This window comes from Neolamprologus multifasciatus, chromosome 23 (genome assembly GCF_963576455.1).
Source record: "Neolamprologus multifasciatus chromosome 23, fNeoMul1.2, whole genome shotgun sequence".
Classification (NCBI taxonomy): domain Eukaryota; kingdom Metazoa; phylum Chordata; class Actinopteri; order Cichliformes; family Cichlidae; genus Neolamprologus; species Neolamprologus multifasciatus.
In genome coordinates this window covers 21,369,515-21,395,780 of record NC_140460.1, presented here as the reverse complement: position 1 = coordinate 21,395,780, position 26,266 = coordinate 21,369,515, and the positions used below count along the sequence as shown (strand labels likewise).

Here is a 26,266-nt window from a genome sequence, read left to right as displayed (position 1 = left end):
AACTTCAGATCACAGTCCACTTTTTTCCTTTTCTGTCTGGTTGTTCACACTACAAATAAAATGTGACAGCAAATGTGCTCGGTTCACGGCCCTCAAAGTGGCCCGCATGCGCAAAAGAAGACGTCACACACAACGGAAGTAAAAATGGCGGCTACAGAGCTAGTAGGTGTTGTTGCAGCAGTCTATCAATTTCTGCACAGTCATAACCGACAGAATTTTGAGCTTATGTATAAGAAATTAGTTATTGCTGGGCTGTTATTGCAGTGCTGTTACCTACTGTAAGTACATTGTCAAATTATTAACTTTCTTTCACAGCAATTGTGTCTAATCACAAAAACAAGGGACTAGAAACTCTATTCAATGTGACAAAAGACCAAAGTTATTGGAACAAGCTAAACAAAACATTTCATTTGCATAAAGAAAAAGTGAAGTTGTCCTGGCTCCTACATTAGATAAACAAATCAGTTTGCAGGAACAAAGCAAAGTCATTTTTCATGTTGTCGCAATGAAAGGTCAAGAGAATGGACTGAAAAAAATAAATATATTATGTAAGCTGTATAGAAATCATTGTATTGTTTTTCCCATTTTTGATTTCCTTTAAACATTCTTTTTTTAAATTTAGCATCCTGGGTCATTTGACCCAGTGTTTTGTGTTTTTGTGTTAAGTTTTATTCTGTGAATTATGACTTTCTGTTTTATATAAAATATTATATTATTTTATATTTATATAAAATTTTATATAAATTATATTTATATAAAATATTTCATATTTTATAGCTCCTGGTTGTTAGGTTTATGTTTTGTTTCTGTCCTACACTGTAAACCCGAATTAGTTGACTGAACTTGTATTTATTGTTAACCTAAAAATTTAAAATTATATTTTATATTTTATTAATTGAGCTTTACTCAAAGACTGTATACTTTAATTTCAATATTTTTGTGTTTCTTGTAGTTTATTATTTTGATGCAACACAATGCAATTATATTACAACCTAAACTCAAATTACATGATTATTAATTAAAAGATATTTATGTTTCAATGTTTGAGTGTAGACTACTAAAAAAAAAAAGTATGGAAATTCAGTTACTTTACATTTTGTTTATTTAACATTTTTTCATGAAAATTTAAAAACATCACAGATGTTTTTTATAAAACCACTAACATGGACATGGGCACCATAAAGTGAGCATTACAAATTCAGTGTAGAACATTTATCTTTTTATAAAATCACAAAAGACGACATCAGTCCTAATTGCAACTTTCTCAAAATACAAAAAAATGCAAAACAAAAAGTCAAATACTAATCATTTTTTTAAAAATAGAAATGAAAAACAATTTTTTGAAATGGGTACAAAGACGATCAGCTTCCAAATAACCAGATAAGGCAGTCAAGCAGTGTTGCCAACTCCTTAGTAAGGAAAATCGCTATTGGCTGTCCTAAAAGTTGCTAGAAGTCGCCAAATGACGTCATCACCTAATTTGCATAATTTGTCATGCTAATGTAATTGTAACCTACGTTGTTGGAGAGAGAAATAACATCGTAGAAGAGACATAAAGTGAGTAAAAAACGTCCTAAATGCAGTTAGAATTTATTTAGAACTACAAATTAAATTTCTTTCAGCAATTATTGTTTTTTAATGTCACAATTCCAACCCTGCTCCTTTATCCGGGCGTGGACCGGCAAAAGTGACCCAAAATTGGCACTCTGGTGGAGTTAATTTGTGTGTGAGAGTGTGTGTTTATAAGTAGTTTTAAACCTTGTGATCCACAAAACAGCATAACAGTAAAGGAAGAACTGACTGCATTACAGTCAGTGCTGGAGCAGAGGCTTCGCTCATGCTTCGTTCATTTGCAGTTTGGACGCACAGGTGTGAACGTCTCCTGCCCTGATAGCAGCTGGGGGAGCACTATCCTCCACCCGTGAGCGCTTTGGCACGGGTGAGGCGCCCACGGCAGCACCGCTGCTTGTTGAGAGTAAGAGCGATATGCGTTTTCACGTCAAAAAGTCGTCATAAATAAGTCTCCAATAATACCAGAAAAAGTCGCCAGATTTGTCGCTAGTCGCTTTTTAGAAAAAAAGTCGCTAAGGGGGTCTGAAAACTCGCTAAATATAGCGACAAAGTCGCTAAGTTGGCAACACTGCAGTCAAGTATAGGAAAATTAGGTAAACTGATGGAGTTAAATCCACCCAAAGCCTGCAGTAAACTTAAAGTGCTTTAAATAAAGTGCTTCAAACAAAGTGCTCAGTAACAGAGTGCATGTCCTAACAAACATTGCCTTATATTCCTTAAGAGCATGTAGGCAGGGGTTTCAGGGGTTTGCCGTCATCAAGCCCCATGAAGATATTTTGGACAAAGGCAAATGTGTGAACCAGCTTCCTGGGGTCGTCTAAATGCAGAGCATAGATCAAGCCAAACAATAAAGCAAATGCATCTGCAAATCTGGGAATATCACGCATCACCTAGTCGCCTTTCACCACAACAGCCATGCTTGAGGAAGTAAAATGGACTGGACTGGCCGTCGGTAACCACAGTGAGAAGGGCAACTGGAGTGTCATTTAGGGTCGACTCATCCAATGCGTCCGCCTGGAATAGACACAGTATCAATGGTAAATGGCCTGTATTTGTATAGCGCTTTACACATTCAGTCATCCACCCATTCACACACACATTCACACACTGGTGATGACAAGCTACATCGTAGCCACAGCCGCCCTGACAGAGGCGAGGGTGCCGGACACTGCGGCCAGCGGGCACTCTGACCACCACCAGTATGCAACGGGTGAAGTTTCTTGCCCAAGGACACAAAGACCGAAACTGTCAGAGCCAGGGCTCGAACTGGCAACCTTCCGATTACAAGACAAACTGCCAACTCTTGAGCCACGATCGCCCCAATTAAATAAGTAAGGTTGGTTTGAGAGAATGTGACAAGCATGACCTGTAATCTAGCAAAACATTCAGCAGTGGGTTACTTTGTAACGAGTTAGGGTACTCTACTTTTTTTAAAAATGTACATTAACTAAAACTAAAGTATTAGCTTCTTGCACTACATAATTTGTATGTTTGTTATTTTTCTAAAAAAAAGTAATTTTTTATTTCATGACTTTATCTCAAAAAGAAACTAAATCTTGACTTCAGCCTGGTTTTTGGGCCACCTGCAGCATAGCCGAAGTGCTGTGATACGCCTGTGCCCTGCTCCTGACCCTGTGTGTGTGTTTGTGTGTGTGTGTGAGGGTTTTCTAAAGAGAGGGTATTTTGCTTGTACAATTTGGTAGCTGCTAGGGCAGGGGTCGGCAACCTGCGGCTCCGGAGCCGCATGCGGCTCTTTAGTCCTTATAGTGCGGCTCCGTGTGGTTTGGGAAAAGTATTTAGCTGAAGTGTATTTTATTTGTTTAGTTCTTTTTTAACTTGTAGTTCTAAATTGGAAGATTATTGTGATATTGAAATATAAAAATAAAATTATATTCTATTATTTTTTCATCGCTCAAAATAAGCATCACACTCGCGGAAGCCGGTGTACCCGCCGAAACGCCGTGCATTTATCGAGACTATTCTCCACTGTGAACTATGTTAAAAACAAACACCGCTCACGCCTCACAGATGACAGCCCACAGTCCCGCGCAAAGATGAAGGTGACCTCGCACAGCCCCGATCCCCAGACGCCGCGCGCAGAGGCCCAGGAGCAGAAGTCCCATTGTAAACATATCACGGCAGACCTGATGATGTCCGCATGAACACGCTTTTCAGCATGTCTTTATTGACCACCTTTCACACACAGTTGCTGACGCATACAGCCGGCTGCACCCTTGCAGCCCACAGCCCGACACACACCAACACAACAGCACAGACAGCACAGACGTAAAGGCGGCAAGGCGTGATTGCGGGTGCCGCTCAGGTGCGTCCGCCTCCCCTGCAGCGGCGCCGCAGACCACGCCCCGCCACACACATTAACCAAGTAAAATACATATTTAGGCAGAATTTATCTATTTTTCCTTTTCTTTTTTTTAGCAGCATAGTGCTTGTTTTTCCAATTATTTTTTAAAAGTCAGATCAAGGCTCCAAAATCCCAAAGGCGATATAAGGGTGGCGGCTCACAACAGTTTTTGTTTGCTACATGGATCATTTTAGTTCAGCTGGGTGTCTTTCCTTTTGTTATATTTCTTTAAGAGTTCAAAATGTGTTAATTAGATAAATAAAATGTAATTTTCTCTGTAGCACGTCATGGATTTAAGCAACACACCTTAGTTGTTCACACAAAGCATAAAGGTAAAAAACAATATATACAGTGTTATCTTCATTTTAGATGTCAAAACGTATTTGCGGCTTCCAGTGTTTTCGTTTGCGTGGAAACCGGGTCCAAATGGGTCTTTGGGTGTTAAAGGTTGCTGACCCCTGTGCTAGGGTATTAAATTGTATTTTAAAAAATCCATGGCATTTTATCTCACTGGCAGAATTTAAGTGATGCAAAAATACATTTACATTACATGTCTTAAATAATTCTGGGTCCTCCTCCCGCAGGTATACAGGAAGGGCACGAAGTACTGCAGTGCGTTTCACATTGATATCAGGCGCCTCCTAAAAAGGGAAAAGAAAAGTTCATTTAACGCAAAGTTTTCAGGTGTTATTCTTTGGGGAGAATACATGTTTATGAAACTGCATGACATCGGACTCTACTAAATTTTGGAGACATTTCTTTTAAGATACAACCTGTAATGTTCGAACTTTTATTTTGAAATCACCGGATGTAGATAGGTATGCCGGCTGTGTGTTCATGTGCTAGCTTAGCAGCTTACAGTTGCGTGGATGCGCTGTTCTATATTTACGGAATAAAAGAATCTGTATGACGACTCCGAGGCGATTTCTTCATAAGCAGTGAAGACACAACATGGTGTCAGAGTGAGTAACTTCTCAGCGGACCCACTCGAAAAAAAAAAAATAGATAGATAAAAAAAGGAAGGAAGAAAATGGAGGCCTACGGTGTACCAGCCCCGAGAATGGACTGGGACTCGTCCAACCTACCCAACGCCTGGCGCCGCTTCAAACAGCATGTGGAGCTAATGTTTTCTGGACCACTCAAAGACAAGTCAGAGGAACAAAAGTGCAGCTTCCTACTTTTGTGGATCGGAGACAAAGGACGAGATATAAGTAATACGTGGAACCTAACAGAAGACGAAGCTAAGGTGCTACAAACGTATTACAACGGCTTCACAACGTACCTCACACCGAAAGCTAACCCTATATTCGCCAGATATAAATTCCACGAAAAAACACAAGACAGCGGTGAGTCCTTTGAGCACTTCGTCACAGAGCTGAAACTCCTTGTTAAAGACTGTGATTATGAAAAAAGTGAAGAAATGGTCAGAGACAGAATAGTTTTTGGAACCAACTCTCCTCACGTCAGAGAGAAGCTACTCAGCCAAGGACGGACTCTTACGCTAGAGAAAGCTATAGACATAGCCCGCTCCTATGAGCTAGGACAGTCACAGCTAAAAGCTATGACTAACGACAACCATGAAGTGCATGCCGTACGTCGCAAAGGCGCAAAACCACAAAACTTACCGCGAACCAGCAAAGCAAGTGAAAATTTCAGACACCAAAACAAAGCCTGCATGGCATGTGGGAGGAATCACGACAAACGAACTGATTGCCCAGCCAAAGGAAAGCAGTGTCTGAAATACAATAAATTCAACCACTTTGCAAAAGTATGCAGATCTAAGAGCAACGTGGAAAGAAAAACAGGACACAGAGAGGTGCACACTGTACTAGAGGCTAACGATTCAGAGCCAGAGCTGTTCATAGACACCATAGCTGCAGAGGATGATGGAGACAGTCCGTTTGCAGACATACTACTGGGACCAAATAAGATAAAACTCACCTTCAAGTTGGACACTGGAGCACAAGCGAACATCATACCAGCCAACACTTTCCAAATGCTACAAACTCCACTCAGGGAGGACAAGGACAAACTGTTTGGCTATGGGGGCCACCCGCTCAAAGTCAACGGACACTGTGAGTTGATTAGCAGATACAAAGACCGAAAATCAGAACAGACGTTTCATGTTGTTGACTGCACCGGCCCACCAATATTAGGCTTCAGAGCATTTCCAAGCCCTCGGACTCATTAAGGTTGTGTACGCAGTAACGGAGAGCATGGAAGCAGGGCAGCCCACCAAAGCACCAGACATCATGAGCGAATATTCTGATGTTTTCAAAGGCATTGGGGAATTCCAAGGTGAGTGCAGTTTCACCGTGGCCCCGACTGTCGCACCAGTCGTGTGCCCACCAAGAAGAGTGCCTTTTGCCCTCAGAGATCGGGTCAAATCAGAGCTGGACAATATGGAAAGAGACAAGATTATCCAAAAAGTCACAGAGCCCACCAAATGGGTCAGTGCTCTGGTAATCTGTGAGAACCCGAAAAGACCCAAACTCCGGCTGTGCCTGGACCCAAGACCTCTAAATAAAGCCATAATGAGACCACACTATCCACTCCCCACTCTTGAGGATGTGACACACAAGCTTACAGGTGCAAACTTTTTCAGCATCCTCGACGCACGTTCCGGCTATTGGGCCATCAAGCTAAGTGAAGAGTCATCCTTTTTGACTACATTCAACACAATCTTCGGCAGATACCGTTTCCTCAGACTCCCCTTTGGCATTGTGTCTGCTCAAGATGAGTTCCAGAGGAGGATTGACGAGACATATGAAGGCCTGGAAGGAGTGGCAGGCATCGTTGATGACATCATTGTGTTCGGAAAAACAAAAGAGGAACACGACAAGAACCTCAAAGCCATGCTCAACCGCACAAGAGAGAGAGGTTTAAAACTCAATCCAGAAAAGTGCCGCATCTGTGTTACAGAGTTGAGTTTTTTCGGACATAAGCTCACAACCAACGGACTGAAACCAGACCCACTCAAGGTAAAAGCTATCAAAAACATGAAACCTCCAGAAAATGCTGCAGAGCTGGAAACAATCCTCGGCATGGTGAATTATCTCGCCAGATTTGCCCCAAACCTGGCAGAAATGAGCGCACCACTCAGACTGCTGCTGCGCCAAGACATGCCGTTCAAATGGGAAGAAGAACACACGCGTGCTTTCCAGCAAGTCAAAGACACCCTTACTGCCGAACCAGGGCCAGTGCTTGCATATTTCAACCCTCAAAAGGAAGTAACTCTACAAGTAGACGCATCTAAAAATGGACTGGGTGCAACAGTCATGCAAGAAGGAAGGCCGGTCACATACGCTTCAAAACTGCTTAACAAAACAGAGCAAAACTACGCCCAAATAGAGAAAGAACTCTACGCCGTCCTCTATGGCTGTAAAAGATTTCATGACTACATCTACGGACGTCATATTACAGTTGAGTCGGATCACAAGCCACTGGAAAGTATACTACGCAAACCGCTAGCCTTGGCGCCGCCTCGACTACAACGTATGCTGCTTGCTCTTCAGAAGTACAGCATAACACTTGTCCACAGGCCTGGAAAAGAGATCCCAGTAGCAGACACGCTATCAAGAAAGTCAATAGACGACAGTGACAGCTCACTAAATGAGGAAATGGAAACACGGGTACACACAATCATCCGGACAGCACCAGTGAGCACAGAGAAACTGGAATGCATCAAAACTGCCACGGCCCAAGACGAACAGCTCTCTACCCTCAAACACATCATCCGGTCAGGCTGGCCAGAGACATGCAAAAAATGCCCAGAACTTGTCAGTGAGTACTGGAACCATCGTGATGAAATCACTGAGGCAGATGGACTTCTCCTGAAAGGTGAAAGAATAATAATTCCGCACTCACTGAGAAAAGACATGCTGCAACGAATACACACGGGACATTTTGGAGTCGAAAAGAGCAAACACAGGGCACGAGACATAATGTTCTGGCCAGGCATGAGCAAACAGATTGAACAGACAGTTATGAAATGTGACATCTGCCAAATGCATCGCAGCTCGAACCAAAAAGAGCCCATGCTGTCTCAAGAAATCCCAGAGAACCCATGGCAAACTGTGGGGACCGATTTGTTCTCATGGAACTCTGAAAACTACATTGTCATTTGTGACTACTTAAGCAGATTCTTTGAACTCGAGCGCCTGCCAAACATCACCACAGCAGCTGTGATTCACAAGATGAAAGCCACATTCTCCAGACATGGCATTCCGAAGAAAGTCATAAGCGACAACGGACCATGTTACAGCTCACAAGAGTTCAGACGTTTTGCTGAGTACTGGGGATTCCAGCATATTACATCAAGCCCACGTTACCCCCAGAGCAACGGCTTAGCTGAAAAGACTGTCCAAACTGCAAAACGTATTCTGACAAAAGCAAAACAGGACAAGATGGATCCCTACTTGAGCTTGCTGGAATACAGGAACACACCTGTTGATGGCCTTAAATCCCCAGCCCAAATCCTCATGAGCCGTAGATTGCGCTCCATTTTGCCCTCAACAACTACACAGCTCCGCCCTCAGGTCACCCCACAAAGCCTTGTGCAAGAAAGACGGGAGGAATGTCAACTCCGTCAGAAAAGACATTATGACACATCTGCCTGACCCCTGCCGACACCGCGGGCTGGCGCACTAATACGCTACCAACAAGAAGATGGGACATGGCAGCCAGCCACTATTGTTAAACCAGCAGAGACCCCACGCAGCTATCACATCAAAACAGGTGATGGTCAACTCCTGAGACGCAATCGCCGACACCTTGTCAGCGTCCAGGACACCTCGCCACGCACTCCCACACAAACTGGTGTTTGTGATGACACGCAAACCACTCAAGACATTGTTCCAGAGACCAGGTCTCCCCACCACACTCCAACTACAATGACTGAACCCTGCCCTCGCACTCGGCCGTGCCATCAAGCCAAGGCAGGTCCTTGATTTGTAACCCCCCCCCCCAAAAAAAAGGGAAAAGAAAAAAGAGACACTTATGCAGCAGAAACTAAAAGAGTGTTGAAATGTTTGGAAACTTAAGAAGTGTTGAAATGTTTGAAAAAATAAATAAAAAATGTTTAGAATACACATACAGCAGCATAGCATATTGAAACTTAGAAGTATATTGTTTATATCTTATTATAGTCTCACTACCCGAGAAGCGTTTTTGTTCGTTAAAGGGAGATGTAATGTTTGAACTTTTATTTTGAAATCACCGGATGTAGATAGGTACGCCGGCTGTGTGTTCATGTGCTAGCTTAGCAGTGTACAGTTGCGTGGATGCGCTGTTCTATATTTACGGAATAAAATAATCTGTATGACGACTCCGAGGCGATTTCTTCATAAGCAGTGAAGACACAACACAACCTTTCTGTCTCTTGTGACAAAGAGTCTGTTTCTTAATCATTTGACAAAAACCCTACACAGTATTTTAAAATAGTGTTCTCCAGATCTATATAGAACATGGGGTTCAAAGCAAGGAAAAATTGTGTGTTTATCAGTGAAACCTTTAATTTGTGTTCATTTTATCATTATCAATATGTGAAATATGCACCTTAAGGGACTTAATGAATGGTTTCTTCTAAAAATTAGAAATGATTGAGTCATTTCACATCATATGAAAATATTAATTCTTAATACAAATTTGGCCCTACAAAAATGGAAACTCAGTAACAAAGATAATGGAGATTCTCTAAACACGAGCGAATATCACAGTAAAATTGTTGACTGGGATTTACACATTGGATGTATCCTCAGTGATTTGGTACAATTATACAACATTATTTTATAAGAACTGAACAACTGATGAAACAACTTACTTATGTGACCACATATGAAGTGTTATAACTTACCACAAAAGGTGAACTGTGTCACTGACCCTTGGTAGATCTGCACATGATAAAAAAAATGCATAATAAATACTAACACAGCTATTAATAATTAAACTGGCGGGGTACATTTAAGATGTTAATGTCACAAAATAAAATAGACTGGTAGAAAGAAGTACAAGGTAATGGTAATGGGGGATGCCATGAAAATATATCTTTTCAACATGATTCAGTGTGACAAAGCAGGGGCATGATTTTAAAAAAAAAAACAAAACAGGTCTTTTAACCTAAAAATGTTTTAATGGCCATGAAGAAAGGACTCTTCAATAGATCTTTCAACTCACCTGTGTTTACTGTCTCCACCTGAAATTAATTGCAGTCTGAATTTTTTTTTCTTCTGTCTTTTTGTCTTCGGTCTTCAGCCTTGGAAGAAAAAATAAAAATATTGAAAATCTTATCAGCAGACTAAATATACAACACCTTGCTATATTTCAATTGTTTTAGATAGAAGTTCTTACTGCTAGCTAAGTCACTTTTGAACAACGCTAATGAGAAGAAAAAAAAACCTGCCGAACAATGAGGCTGCTGTTGTAAAACTTTCTTGCGTTGGCAAGGGGTCGTTAAAATATCACTGAGACCCTTTCTTTATGTGTAATTCTTATTAAAACTGTGTTTTAATCGGTTTAAACTGTAAAACTAACGACATCATCGGTTTGAAAAAGAGCGCGAACAACAGCGAACAACTATTCACTACCTGGGTCTGTGCTTTTTAACACAACAGCGCATTCGAAAACAAGTTATTGGCTGCAACATATTAATATACTTGCTTTTTTACGGAAAAAATAAACATAATGACGGTTCCATTTTACTTACAAGTTTCTCCAAATGTGCTCTCCAGTCGCAGTTTCTGTCAACGTCGTGACATCATGACGTAGTTGACGTACACATGCGGAGCTCGGAAAAAAAACATTTACTCAAAAATCATAATTAAGAAAGCAGTATTTACTCTTAACTTCTAAGCCATGTACAATTATAACTGTTTGAATTGTTAACAGAACAGAAAAGTTTTAAGTTGTTTCAACTTTGTGAGGAATTTCAATTGTTATATCCACAAACTTTATAAGTCAGGTATACTGTTGTAGTGATGGGATTTCCGGCTCTTTTTAGAGATCCGGCTCTTTCGGCTCGGCTCACTAAAAAGAGCCGGCTCTTTCGGCTCCCAACCGGCTCTTCAGGTTGTTTTGTTGCTTTAATTATTTAATCATTAACAATAATATAAAATTATGCAGAAAAGGAATTATTAATGTAAAAAAGTGGTTTTATTTATATATGTTTATATATGGCCCCTAGAGACAAAGCACGTACAAACTCTAAAGCATATACAAACTCCAAAACACATTTCTAGTGTTAACTGAACTTCCAAAACAGAGCTACCCAGATCACTTAAATTACACAATTGAAAGCATGTGCGTATTGTTTGTGTATTTATAGACAAGCACTCATATTTATTCAAATAATTTAAAAAAAAATTCATTTACCTGTTATTACCACACACCAAATCCGGTTCTTGATACTTCCTGGCTTGTGTAGCAACTAGGTAACAAACGCTCAACACTGCGCCCTAGCATCCTGGAGCACTTCTGTTGTCTTTTGTACGTGATTCTGAGTTTGTACGTGCTTCTGAGTTTTTACGTGTTTTGGAGTTTGTACCTGCTTCTGAGTTTTTACGTGTTTTGGAGTTTGTACGTGTTTTGGAGTTTTTACGTGTTTTGGAGTTTGTACATGTTTTGGAGTTTGTACTCCTTTGTCTCTAAGGGCCACCATAAATATACTTTATTTATTCACTCCACATAAAATGTAATAAATAAATCATACAATACAAAGAACAACTATTTACATTTTAAACTTTTAACTATTTAAATTTTCTGCTTTTTCCTTTTAAACAAATTTAACGTGAAACAACACAAAACACTGCAAACCACAACACAATTAAATATAAATTAAAATATTAAAACAAAAAGAAGATGCACATTCTCTGTCATATGGGCCTGTATGATTTCTGAATCCTTTATCATCTGCAACTAAAAATAGTGGATGATTACTATACCTTTCTAATGTGACGTTGTTGTCCCTCGCTCTCTTTCTCTCTGGCTCTGTTCCTGTGCTACTGCGAGTGTAACTAACGCCCCTCCCCCCTCTGCCCAGCGCAAAGTACAGGCCGCGCGTGCGGAGTTTAGCGGAAAAAAGGGCGAGAGAGAGGGTGAGAGAAAGAAAAAAAAAAAACCTCACGGCTCCCAATAAGGAGCCGGCTCGCGTCGTTCACTTCAAAGAGCCGGCTCTAAGAGCCATTTCGTTCGCGAACGACCCATCACTATACTGTTGGGGTTTACAGTGTAGTATTTCCCAGCTCTGTGTTATTATCTGAGTTCTAGTTCATAGGTTTTGTTATTTGGCTTCCCTGTGTTCTGTGTTGTGTACTATTTACTAGTGGTGGGCAAATCAATCCAAATATGGATAGTATCAATACCAAGTCAGCATCGGATCGATAATAACCTGGTGAGATCGATTCTTTACTTTGAGTTCTGCTCGTTTACAATGCTGTGCTTTAGGCAAAGACGAAACAGCCAGGTCGCTGGACTCACCGCTCCTGTGTCAGGGAAGAGCAGGCACACTTTGCTCCTCCTCCCTCCCTCCCTGTTTTGGTGTTGCAGCCAAGGCTCCGGGTTCGCTGTCCACACTGCGACGCGAAAACAGCGTTTTCAAATGTATCCGCTTGGAGAGTTTTCAAAATGCTGCGTTTTCCTTGAACAAAAATGCAGTCTCAGTGTGGACGGAAGACCAGAACGGAGAGAAAAAGATGCGTTGAAAACTAATTAGTGTGGACATGGCCTGAAAAACAGTGGTGACGCAAATTTGAAGGCTAGACCATCCCATTTCACAGCCTCGCACTTCCTTCTAGGTCTTCGGAGAACCCGGCCCACGTAGATTGCGAAGGCTGGGTCCTCCGAAGGATGCAGCCCCTGAACTGAGACACAGCTATAGTGTGTTTTTTCCTTTGCTCGTCACTGGTCCGTCTGTGTTACCTCAGCATGTCACCCTGTGTGGTATTCTGTGTATCCCTGCATATCATTCTGCATGTCATGATTTTAGGTTTGTTTTGTTAGCTTTCCCAGTTCAGGTTATTTCTTAGTTTCTGTCTTTGCCATCTCCGCTTCTCTTTGTATTCAGACGTTTGGAATAAAGCTCACTCGATGTAACGCCAGTGCACTTGGGTCCTCCTCTCATATACTCCATTCGTCTGCCACTGCAGCCGTGACAAGCATGTTGCAAATTTGCCTTTTAATACGGTCTGTAGCACGGCAGGCCACAGGAGTGTCCCAGAAATGCTAAGACTTTGTTTCTTTATTTTTCACTATACGCAGTAACTTTGCAGTTTTCAGCTACTACAAACTACTAAATAAATTGTGCTAGAGTGCAAGAATTGGGGTAATGTGCAACAGCCAGCCTCTTCTGACACTGTCCCCTCAGCCTTCCACTCCACCTCTTACTGCAACTAAACAACAACCACACCCTGCCACAACATGGCCGTTGTTGTTTTTTGCATTCTTGCTTTGCTTATTATACTGTCATTATATTTTGTGTGGTACTGATTTCAGCAAAGATCATAGAACTCTCTCTATATATATATTGTGATTTTTTTTTAATCGTACATTTTTTTCTTACCATATAAACATAATTATCTCAAAGTTGTACATAGAAAAAAATAATACTATGAACATTCTGCTTGCTTAATTATTAAATGTTATACCATCTTATCAACTAATAAAAGCTTTTTTTTAAATTACTTGCTGCTAGTAGCTGAAAGTCTTTAGCTGATTGAACTTTGGTGAATGTTTTCTACAGGTGGGTCATTGTATATAAAAGACTCCTAAAAATTAATTTCTTTTTTATTATGAAATTAACGTAGCTAACCTTAATGTAGAGGTTAGGAGAAGAAACTGGAAGAGGACTGAAGAAAAATAGCTCTATATATTGTTTGAGAGAGATTAATTATTAATATACTTTGTAATTTCCAACTGTTTTTTATTCTCTTTCAACCATATTAGACATTAATCTTTTAACACATTGAACTGGCCTTTGTTCATTTTTGCATTGTTGCATGAGCTATGCTAACATTAATGCGTAGTTTTATGTGGAACTCATATCCTTTAAATCTTTAAATTTCTCTTTCTGTTTGTATTCTATACCTCACACACATTAAAAACACATGCAGGTAGATGTAAAGTGGAAGGTTATTGGGAGTGAAACCACCCAACAATTTTTTTAGTTTGCAAACGAAGTCATCATTTATTCTGTCACACCATTAACATGATGGAAAACAACACATGAATGGCAAATTGAAAGACCATTAAAGAGTAATAAAACTTCTAACCGTTCCCATAATTTAATTCAAAAACACAGTGGACAATTAGTATACCTGTACTGTAAACACAATTATAAATTGTAAGAGTAATATTTTTAAGGTATTTTCTCTTATCTGCCTTCAAATTGCCTTTTCTTACTTTTCCTTTTTAACTTTAACTTTTATCAAAAACATTTTCTTTTGTGTTTAAGTATGTCTATGACAAAATGTAAAGAAATGTAAAATGTACTGTACTTTTCATACACAAGGCGCACCGGATTATAAGGCGCAATACGCGAAACAAAACAGTCAGATAAGTAAAACTTTACTCAACTCTTTCTTCTTGCTTCGTCCACTTCCGTACCATTGATTAATTAATATTGAATTCCTTCACAGCTGATCTATTCCCATGTTGTTGCAGTATATTAATAGCTAACCTCGTATTGTGGATGGATTATCTCAGTTGTTCTCCTGACTGATGTTCAGCCCGTTTACAGTATCCTGCCATGCGATTGCATTTGTCCCTGACCATTGGGAACCCTCGTGTTAACTTTTATTGAGTGGAAAGAAGTTAGCATTCAACCTTTAGCTTACTGTGTGTATGTTATGCTAACATAGCTTTGTTGCTAGCAATCACGTAGCACATCATTATATACCAGCTAGTGACTTAATTGTCACACCTGGTAAAGCAGCAACGCTGATCATTTTATTGAAGATGAAAGAATTTAGACAGTTTTTAACTCTCAGTGATGCCGCAGTGTTCATTTGACTTTGGGACCGGAAGTGGAGTTTGAACCCAGATTTCTCTGCGAGGCTCCTGACAGTGGCTGTAATGCTCCAACAATCTATCAAGCGGTGTGGCTTCGTAGCTTACCAAAGTCGTACTAACACTTTTTTGACAGTTTTGAGTTTTGAGCGCCGTGTACCACATAAAATCAGTTCGAGATCAGTAAGCACAACCAGAATTCATACATAAGGCGCACCGGATTATAAGGCACACTGTCGATTTCTGAGAAACTTAAAGGATTTTAAGTGCGCCTTATAGTGTGGAAAATACAGTATATTAGTGTTTTATCATATTATTTAAAAAATTAAATGAAATTAAATGAATTAATGAAATATTAGCTACATAAAGTAACAGAGAGGGTCAGAGTCCACATAATCTGAGTTTTTGAAGTATATATATTATATATATATATATATATGTAGAGAGAGAGAGAGAGAGAGATAAGAGAAAATACCTATATGTATAGTTTTAGGATTCCTGTCTAAAGAGCTCGTTCGCTCCCACCTGATGTGGCACTACGATGATTTTGACTTTCGCCAGTGTCACCTTGAAACAGTTTCACCCCAGTCCTTGGATTCCTCAGGCCTCCAGAGACGACACCAGGACTCAGTAGTTACTTCACAAAACTTTTATTCATCCACAATCACTGATGCACCTTCTAGAAGGGAGATGTACAAAACCCGCCAATTCCTCTGCAAGATCTCTGTTACCCGCTGTTTTATAGAAGCGACCCCCACCGTAAACCCTATATGAAAACTAAAACACTGTGTTTGTGTATGTGTGTGCAAGCACGTGACTGCCTGCGTGTGCGCATACCTGTGTGTGTGTGCATGTGTATATGTGTCTCTGTTTGCGGGACTTCCTGCCGGTCATAAAAGTCCATCTCCCATCCAGACCACAGTTATCCAGTTACAACCCCCCACCCAGGTATCCCCTGGGAAATTTCCACTCATCTCTCTTTGTTTTACTTTCACAGCTCAAGGTGGGGGAGGGTCTCCTACAAGTCTAGTCCTAACTTTATGACACGTTTAGGCCGTTATTACATCCAGGGCAGCTTCAGTGTCTTTACAATACTTCTACATCCTATCTAACACATTTCTAAATCCTAAAATAAGCTACAAATATCTTCACCAGTAAGTGACAGTAACGGCTAGGACAGATGGTACAGTACTCTCTTACAAAAGTAGCACAGACCAGTCATGGCACTGAAAGCCCACAGTATCACAGACCTGCTATTTTGCTGTTATTAAGTGAGAGTAGTATACAAGCACTATACACAGTTTTTTTTTTTTTTTAAGTTGACACTTCTTTAAAGTAGAAAGGTGTTTAATGTGACAAAGTAAGGGGACAGGGTGCGTGGAGGTTATGGTTGTGCTAGCTAAATCATGTTAGTCCTATGTTAGTGACTTTTTAACTGTATTGTCACATCAGGAATAAAATAAAGTAAATGTAAATGAAAATGAAAACATGCATTCCTGACCTAAAAAAAAAGTTATTTTTAAATCTGACAATTTTTGTATTTTAACACTTCCGTGCTTCACTAAAGGCAAATATTGTCATTTTTAGTTCTGTATTCATTTTTTGTTATTTTTATTAACCTTATAATGCCCTTTGTATGATATTTGATACATGAGTTTATGAGACCTCTATCTCATCAACATGATCAACATAATTTAAAAATGTTATGGACAAAACTCTTTTTTTGTCTAAAATTAACATTGTTGTTAACAAAATGTTGCCAAAAATGCCCAATGTATGAAACACAATACAAAAAATATATAATAAATACAAAAAAAATATATCATGCACAACATGATATAGCAAAAAAAAACACTTGTAGATTTTGTCATAAGGGTAATAAACATCTCAGTTCCAATCTGAATTTTCTGACTATTTTTTGATGGGTTGGGTCTTACAGGGCTAATGCCTGGTTCTGATAGTTGTTAAATGCATCCCATGAAATTTTGTTGTGTGATACAAATCTCTCTCCATGTGTCTTTGTGTCTCCTCTAAATTACTATAGAATGTAATGAATGGCTCATAGTAAAGGGGAAAGGGGGACAAGACATTTTGGAAATGAATGAAATTTGAGACACAGATAACCCGATTTTTTTGAATTATGATGTCATTTATTAATGGAAAAAGTTATTCAAACCTACCTAGCTCTATATGAAGAAGTAGTGTCTTTCTAAACTTAACAAAAGATTGCAATTTTTTGCTGCTAAGTAAGGAACAATCAAGATGTTTTTAATAACTGAATCACTGTAGAGGAATTTTGGTTCACTCTTCATTGTAGAAACTGTTTTAATTCAGCCCCATTGGAAAGTTTTTCAGTATGAACTCCTTTTTTAAGAGCATGCCAAAGCATCTTAAGATGATATAAGTACAAACTTTGAGTAGCTACTCCAAAACCTTTATTTTATTTATTTATTAATTTTTTAGCCATTTAGTGGTGGAATGACTGTTTATTTTTTGGATCATAACATACATATCTGTAAGACCTTTGAGCATAATTTCACCCCATTACATCCCTCACCACATTCTTCCCTCTAACTTGTAAACACATGTAGCTTCACTCTACATCTTGCCTGCAAACAGTAAGGCATTCTCAAATCTTATGGAAAAACATCTGGAAATGATCTCAAAATATTTTTGTTTACTTTGAATTAACATCGATATTATTTCTCTCTATATTGTTTACTTAGTGGAATAAATAGTAGTTCTAAAAGAAAGAAAAAAAAAAGACTTTTTACCATTCTGACAAAACAGAAATGAAACTACACATCTACAACGACACATCAAGAAAGAAAGCACAAATAAATTCGAAAAATAATCAACCTACACTAACCACAGTAACAATAATAATAATAATAATAATAATAATAATAATGGATTGGATTTATATAGCGCTTTTCAAGGCACCCAAAGCACTTTACAATGCCACTATTCATTCACTCTCACATTCACACATACACAGTAGATAGAGGGTAATGAATTTTATAATGTAAACTCAGGAGCAAATAAAATTTAGTCTCTCCTCACAGTTGTGTGCCTTCCAAGTACCCTTGCGTCCAACTGTCACCTGTAAGGCACCACACCTCATCTTGGCATGTGGACATGATGGTTTTCCCTCTTCACCCCAGGCCTCATAGTCCATCTCCTGCCCGTCCATCAACAACCAGTCACCAGCCAGGAAACGCAATCCAATCCAGACGTGTTCAGTGGTGTTTTGTTTGCTCAGCTCTTTCTGGATCAGCAGCATCTCAGTCTCAGACCCCACACTGGCCAGGTCATCGTGGTGCTCCCTGCAGTACTCCAGAGCTTCCTCCCACGTCTTTTCCTGCTTCACCACTGCTGCACTGTAGCAGAAGAAGGTCATTCTATACCATAGGCCTCCATCATACCACTTGCCTTTCCACAGATAGCCATAGTCTTCTCTATTATAATAGTCATTAGGTTCACCTTGTGCCCAGAAATACATGGTTGGTGCTCCACCTCCTGACCACAGCCATTCTGTTCTGTTTGAAGAATTTCTTACCAGTCCGATCCAGATAAAGTCACTGACATTGCTGGCGAGTTGCTGAAGTTCATTATTATCCCTCTCATTACTGACAGGAGCCAGGTCTGTGTAATGCTGCTGACAGTAAATCTGAGCTCGACGCCAATCCATTTTCTGATTAATGTGAACATACTTGGAAAAAGTGCCAGATAAACTGAGCAGGAGCAGGATGAAGGTAAAGATCTGATCCATTGTTAAGTTTCTCGAAAGAGTCCCTCAGAGCATTGAGGATCCAAAAGGTTTTGAAAAATATATGCTTGAGCTGTGAGTTTTGCCTTTCAAAAAGAATTTGCATATCAAGACTGCCCTTTTATTCTTGGAAAATGTTTCAACAACCCAGGAAAACACACCTATTGGTCACTTGTATTTGTTCAATTAGCTGATGAATCATCAAACAAATTTATGCTATTTAATTAATTAAGTGTGTTAAAAGCCGAATGAAATTTTAATTTCATGCATGGAGCTTGGAAATTTAGGAACTTTCAAAATATTTTTTTAAACTTCTAAAAGCCAATAACAGTTTTGACACTATTATATGACAGAAGGCTGCAACCACAAATATGCATAACATGGACTTGAGTTTTGTTTTAAAGGAGTTTAAGGAACTCATCACTGTGAACAAAAACTACGCTCAGAATGTGATTAATATCTCATCTATAAAAGCAGTTGAAAACAAAATTTTAGTCCAGTGTTACGACCCGTCTAGGGCCAGGCAGTAACACGAGTGAGGCACTCGCATCCCCCCCAAGACCCAAGCAGCCACAAGAGACAAATCCTTTAGTGTCACTGATTTATTTACAAGGTGGAAAAAAAAAGGAACCAAAACGGGAGTGTCAACGCTTCAGGGTGAGCCAAGGCCAAAACAATAAACAAAACAGATCTAAACAAATCCCGCACCCCTGACCTCACCAAAACAAAGTCAAAAATAAAAACAGAGTCTAACCTCCTTAACTAACACAAAACAGGAGAAAAACGGGCGATCAAAAGAAAACGGCAGCTCACCCCTACCCACTCCACTTTCACAACTCTCAAAAGCACTGCAGCCAGCGGCTGCCACGGGAAGACTGCTGGGCCGTGAGGAGAACCGCGAAGACCTCTCCCGCTGTAGCGCTCCAGCCTCCTTTTATTGGGCGGGTCCTCCAGCTGGAACCAGTCATGTCGTTGCAGCGTATCCATGCACCAATCGAAGCAGGGCCCTGGCACAGCTAAATTAACATAAGACATAACACCTGCACAAAACACACACGTAAACATACCAGTTCGTAACACCCCCTTCCATAAGAATTAAACAACCCTCCCATTGTTTAATTCCCAAACTATGAAATTGCTCTCGACAGGGCGTCAGCGATGACGTTTTCCGTTCCTTTCTTATGTTTGATATGCAGGTTAAAATCTTGCAAAAGAAGGGACCAACGCATAAGTCTCTGATTTGAGTTTTGCATCTGGGAGAGAAACACCAATGGATTGTGGTCAGTGAATACTTGAACAGGGATAGAGCTGGATCCGATATACACCTCGAAATGCTGCAGGGCTAACAACAAGGCAAGGGCTTCCTTTTCAATAGTGCTGTAGTTAATCTGATGTTTGTTGAACTTTTTTGAAAAATAACAAATAGGGCGATCCACGCCGCGATGGTCTTCCTGCATAAGGACAGCTCCTGCACCAGACGCACTAGCGTCAACCTCGAGCTTGAAAGACCGCGGTAAAGTGAGCCGTCATTTGTGAGCCGCGGTCAAGCCAGCCGCCTCTTATCCGCCGCATAAATTTCCTTGCGCTTTTACACCAGTCTTTACGGTAGCGCCTTTTCGCTTTATATCCCGTTTGAAAGCCTAGACCACATTACGATGGAACAGCCCAATACAGTCAATACAATTATGTCAAATTTCAAAAATTCATTAAAAATCATCCTTAGTAGTTGAGGTCAAACTTTCAACACATCCCTCCTCTGGGATACCTACTGTACCTGTGTGCCAAGTTTCAGCCAGATTTACTGTAAAATTCCTCAGAAATTAAAGGACATTTATATTCAATGCAATACAGTCAATACACTACAATTATTTAAAATTTCAGAAATTCATTAAAAATCATCCTTAGTAGTTGAGGTCCAACTTTCAACACATCCCTCCTCTGGGACACCTACTGTACCTGTGTGCCAAGTTTCGTCCAGATTTACTGTAAAATTCCTCAGAAATTAAAGGAAACTTGTATTCAGTTCAATACAGCCAGTACACTACAATTATGTCAACTTTCAAAAATTCATTAAAAATCATCCTGAGTAGTTGAGGTCCAACTTTCAACACATTCTTCCTCTGGGATACCTACTGTACCTGTGTGCCAAGTTTCATCCAGATTTACTGTAAAATTCCTCAGAAATTAAAGGAAACTTGTATTGAATCTAATACAGTCAATACAATAGAATTATGTCAACTTTCAAAAATTCTTTAAAAATCATCCTGAGTAGTTGAGGTCCAACTTTCAACAGATTCTTCCTCTGGGATACCTACTGTACCTGTGTGCCAAGTTTCATCCAGATTTACTGTAAAATTCCTCAGAAATTAAAGGAAACTTATATTCAATGCAATACAGTCAATACACTACAATTATGTCAACTTTCAAAAATTCATTAAAAATCATCCTTAGTAGTTGAGGTCCAACTTTCAACACATTCCTTCTCTGGGATACCTACTGTACCTGTGTGCCAAGTTTCGTCCAGATTTACTGTAAAATTCCTCAGAAATTAAAGGAAACTTGTATTCAGTTCAATACAGCCAGTACACTACAATTATGTCATTTTCAAAAAAATCATTAAAATCATCCTGAGTAGTTGAGGTCCAACTTTCAACACATTCCTCCTCTGGGATACCTACTGTACCTGTGTGCCAAGTTTCATCCAGATTTACTGTAAAATTCCTCAGAAATTAAAGGAAACTTGTATTCAGTTCAATACAGCCAGTACACTACAATTATGTCAACTTTCAAAAATTCATTAAAAATCATCCTGAGTAGTTGAGGTCCAACTTTCAACACATTCTTCCTCTGGGATACCTACTGTACCTGTGTGCCAAGTTTCATCCAGATTTACTGTAAAATTCCTCAGAAATTAAAGGAAACTTGTATTGAATCTAATACAGTCAATACAATAGAATTATGTCAACTTTCAAAAATTCTTTAAAAATCATCCTGAGTAGTTGAGGTCCAACTTTCAACAGATTCTTCCTCTGGGATACCTACTGTACCTGTGTGCCAAGTTTCATCCAGATTTACTGTAAAATTCCTCAGAAATTAAAGGAAACTTATATTCAATGCAATACAGTCAATACACTACAATTATGTCAACTTTCAAAAATTCATTAAAAATCATCCTTAGTAGTTGAGGTCCAACTTTCAACACATTCCTCCTCTGGGACACCTACTGTACCTGTGTGCCAAGTTTCGTCCAGATTTACTGTAAAATTCCTCAGAAATTAAAGGAAACTTGTATTCAGTTCAATACAGCCAGTACACTACAATTATGTCATTTTCAAAAAAATCATTAAAATCATCCTGAGTAGTTGAGGTCCAACTTTCAACAGATTCTTCCTCTGGGACACCTACTGTACCTGTGTGCCAAGTTTCATCCAGATTTACTGTAAAATTCCTCAGAAATTAAAGGAAACTTGTATTCAGTTCAATACAGCCAGTACACTACAATTATGTCAACTTTCAAAAATTCATTAAAAATCATCCTGAGTAGTTGAGGTCCAACTTTCAACACATTCTTCCTCTGGGATACCTACTGTACCTGTGTGCCAAGTTTCAGCCAGATTTACTGTAAGATTCCTCAGAAATTAAAGGAAACTTGTATTCAATGCAATACAGTCAATACACTACAATTATGTCAACTTTCAAAAATTCATTAAAAATCATCCTGAGTAGTTGAGGTCCAACTTTCAACAGATTCTTCCTCTGGGATACCTACTGTACCTGTGTGCCAAGTTTCAGCCAGATTTACTGTAAGATTCCTCAGAAATTAAAGGAAACTTGTATTGAATCTAATACAGTCAATACACTACAATTATGTCAACTTTCAAAAATTCATTAAAAATCATCCTTAGTAGTTGAGGTCCAACTTTCAACACATCCCTCCTCTGGGACACCTACTGTACCTGTGTGCCAAGTTTCGTCCAGATTTACTGTAAGATTCCTCAGAAATTAAAGGAAACTTGTATTGAATCTAATACAGTCAATACAATAGAATTATGTCAACATTCAAAAATTCGTTAAAAATCATCCTGAGTAGTTGAGGTCCAACTTTCAACAGATTCTTCCTCTGGGAAACCTACTGTACCTGTGTGCCAAGTTTCAGCCACATTTACTGTAAAATTCCTCAGAAATTAAAGGAAACTTGTATTCAGTTCAATACAGCCAGTACACTACAATTATGTCAACTTTCAAAAATACTTTAAAAATCATCCTTAGTAGTTGAGGTCCAACTTTCAACACATTCTTCCTCTGGGATACCTACTGTACCTGTGTGCCAAGTTTCATCCAGATTTACTGTAAAATTCTTCAGAAATTAAAGGAAACTTGTATTGAATCTAATACAGTCAATACAATAGAATTATGTCAACTTTCAAAAATTCTTTAAAAATCATCCTGAGTAGTTGAGGTCCAACTTTCAACAGATTCTTCCTCTGGGATACCTACTGTACCTGTGTGCCAAGTTTCGTCCAGATTTACTGTAAAATTCCTCAGAAATGAAAGGAAACTTATATTCAATGCAATACAGTCAATACACTACAATTATGTCAACTTTCAAAAATTCATTAAAAATCATCCTTAGTAGTTGAGGTCCAACTTTCAACACATTCCTTCTCTGGGATACCTACTGTACCTGTGTGCCAAGTTTCGTCCAGATTTACTGTAAAATTCCTCAGAAATTAAAGGAAACTTGTATTCAGTTCAATACAGCCAGTACACTACAATTATGTCAACTTTCAAAAATTCATTAAAAATCATCCTGAGTAGTTGAGGTCCAACTTTCAACACATTCTTCCTCTGGGATACCTACTGTACCTGTGTGCCAAGTTTCAGCCAGATTTACTGTAAGATTCCTCAGAAATTAAAGGAAACTTGTATTCAATGCAATACAGTCAATACACTACAATTATGTCAACATTCAAAAATTCATTAAAAATCATCCTGAGTAGTTGAGGTCCAACTTTCAACAGATTCTTCCTCTGGGATACCTACTGTACCTGTGTGCCAAGTTTCAGCCAGATTTACTGTAAGATTCCTCAGAAATTAAAGGAAACTTGTATTGAATCTAATACAGTCAATACACTACAATTATGTCAACTTTCAAAAATTCATTAAAAATCATCCTTAGTAGTTGAGGTCCAACTTTCAACACATCCCTCCTCTGGGACACCTACTGTACCTGTGTGCCAAGTTTCGTCCAGATTTACTGTAAAATTCCTCAGAAATTAAAGGAAACTTATATTCAATGCAATACAGTCAATACACTACAATTGTGTAAATTTCAAAAATTCATTAAAAATCATCCTTAGTAGTTGAGGTCCAACTTTCAACACATCCCTCCTCTGGGACACCTACTGTACCTGTGTGCCAAGTTTCAGCCAGATTTACTGTAAAATTCCTCAGAAATTAAAGGAAACTTGTATTGAATCTAATACAGTCAATACAATAGAATTATGTCAACTTTCAAAAATTCATTAATAATTTTAAAAGCAGACTAAAAAGCAGGACACAGAGGACAACAAAACTGTGATGAACTAAAAGAGAGCCCTTTATTGTGGCTGATGGAAGAAACTTGAACATACAACAAGGCAAAAGCAATAGATTACAATAACTGTAATTAATCCTGAAATGGGCGAGACTAAACTACGACTGCTATTAATATTACTGTGACTATGACAACACTACTACAGACCTGAACATGATGGCGACCAGCAGTATGAGATAAAATATGAAGGGGTACACCCAAGACTTGAACATGAGAAAGGAAAACAGACTCTTAAAGCAGGAAACATGACGAACGTATACCTCACATTAACAAACAAGGGAGATGGGAACGTAATGGTAGGTGACACGAAAGGATCTATGTAAACAAAGGAGTAAAGACTGAGCAACTATGAGCTGTCAAGGATAATTAGAAGAACGAAACAAACAAATTAAAACTACTAACTAATAACAGCAAAAACAAGAATTACATACATTGATCAATAGTAATCTGAAGCAACAAATACCAAAATGAATGCAAAAAGGGTCACAAACCCAAACCGCAAGAATCACATTATTTTCTAAATTTAGTGTAATTTTTTTACAAAAGGTATTAAAATGAAAAAGAATGCAATACAAAATCTAAACGAACAAGCTCTATTTACATTTCTGAAATACATAACCTGTATATGTACACATACAAAATGTATAAAAACAATTTACATCTGTTCCTTAGTTTCTATCAATACAAATAAGAATTTACATGACATTATTCAATCTTATATACATTTTACAAAATAAATACAAGTATTTATTTTTCACAGAGAGCGCACTCCCATTCTGCAGCCTCTGCCTTCTGAAACAGCTCAGTATTCATCTGCAGGCACTGTGTGTGAAACCACCTTGAACAGCTGTCACACTGGATCTGTGAATTTTCAACAAACCAAAAATTAAAAAAAAATCTTTAATCACTTGATTTAACATTAATATCTTTATTAATCTGCCATTAGTATGTATTGCATATTTTTTTCCTTATCAAATATTCAAAATAACTAACACACCAAGCCAAAAATAATTACATGCAAGTTAAGGCAGAATTTCCCCTCTTCCTCAAAACAAAAACCAAATAACAAAAGCAACTATACACAATAGATTTTGTTAAATAATATCCCCAACTACAAATCTGTCTTACCCATTTGGTGATTGAAGGCCCTGGAAAAGGTGGTTTTGGAGTTGAACACATGGCGCAATTGTTTTCTGCCTCGAACACTATTACAAATATAGTAAAATTAGTGATTGACAATGAATATTTAAATACAAGTGATTTATTTGTGCTATAACACTTCACAAACCTGAGGCTCCCAGTATTTGTAAAGCAATTGCTTCACGCTGCTGTACCATTGCTTTAATTTTTGTTTCAAATGTCATTTCTGGTATTTTGGGAAAGGACTCCATGAACGCCTTTGCCATCTATGGAAATAGCAAAATATTCAAAAATAATTTAGTCATATTCCTTTTCTATAGCAGACTCAATTTTATAATGCACCATCAGCACAAAAAATATTTGAAACTCATGTCTTTGTTACTTTACCAAGATGACAATGACACCGCAGCTATTTGTGTCCTTCTGTACTGGGTGCTTCAAAACTCCTCCTTTTAACTTGATATCCACCCAGTCAGTCTTGTTGATTGCAGTACGTCTCATTTTGAAGAACTCCCTGTGCAAGGGTTATACTGTCATGTGAGGGCCGTGTGCAGGCAGGAAAAGTACCCAAAATGCAGACTCACGGAAACAAAAGGTGAACTTAAGTACAGCTTTAATGCTGGACGGCAAACAGAAAACTGTTCTGAACTAGAATACAAAATGAACCCACTCGGCACGCTGGCAGGCAGGCAGGCAGGTCATTACCTTATTTTGAATGTTCAATGTCAGCACAAATAATTTGAAAAATACTCTACTATAAAACATTTTGGAATAACATGTGGCTTAATTTAATGCCACATTCTTTATTTATGGGAAACAAAGACGGTCG

General features: G+C 38.8%; 1 long non-coding RNA gene and 1 pseudogene across 1 annotated transcript; both read right to left on the bottom strand.

Moving 5' to 3' along the window:
- Positions 1-1,377: 1,377 nt before the first annotated feature.
- LOC146491513 (uncharacterized) lies at positions 1,378-12,138 on the bottom strand. Its single transcript, XR_014872483.1, has 5 exons — positions 10,638-12,138; positions 10,109-10,187; positions 9,789-9,825; positions 4,485-4,575; positions 1,378-2,586 (listed from the first exon to the last, which is right to left on the bottom strand). It is a non-coding gene; the product is annotated as an uncharacterized LOC146491513 (long non-coding RNA).
- A 5,812-nt stretch (positions 12,139-17,950) lies between these two features.
- Positions 17,951-19,196, bottom strand: LOC146491512 (L-selectin-like; annotated as a pseudogene).
- Positions 19,197-26,266: the final 7,070 nt, after the last annotated feature.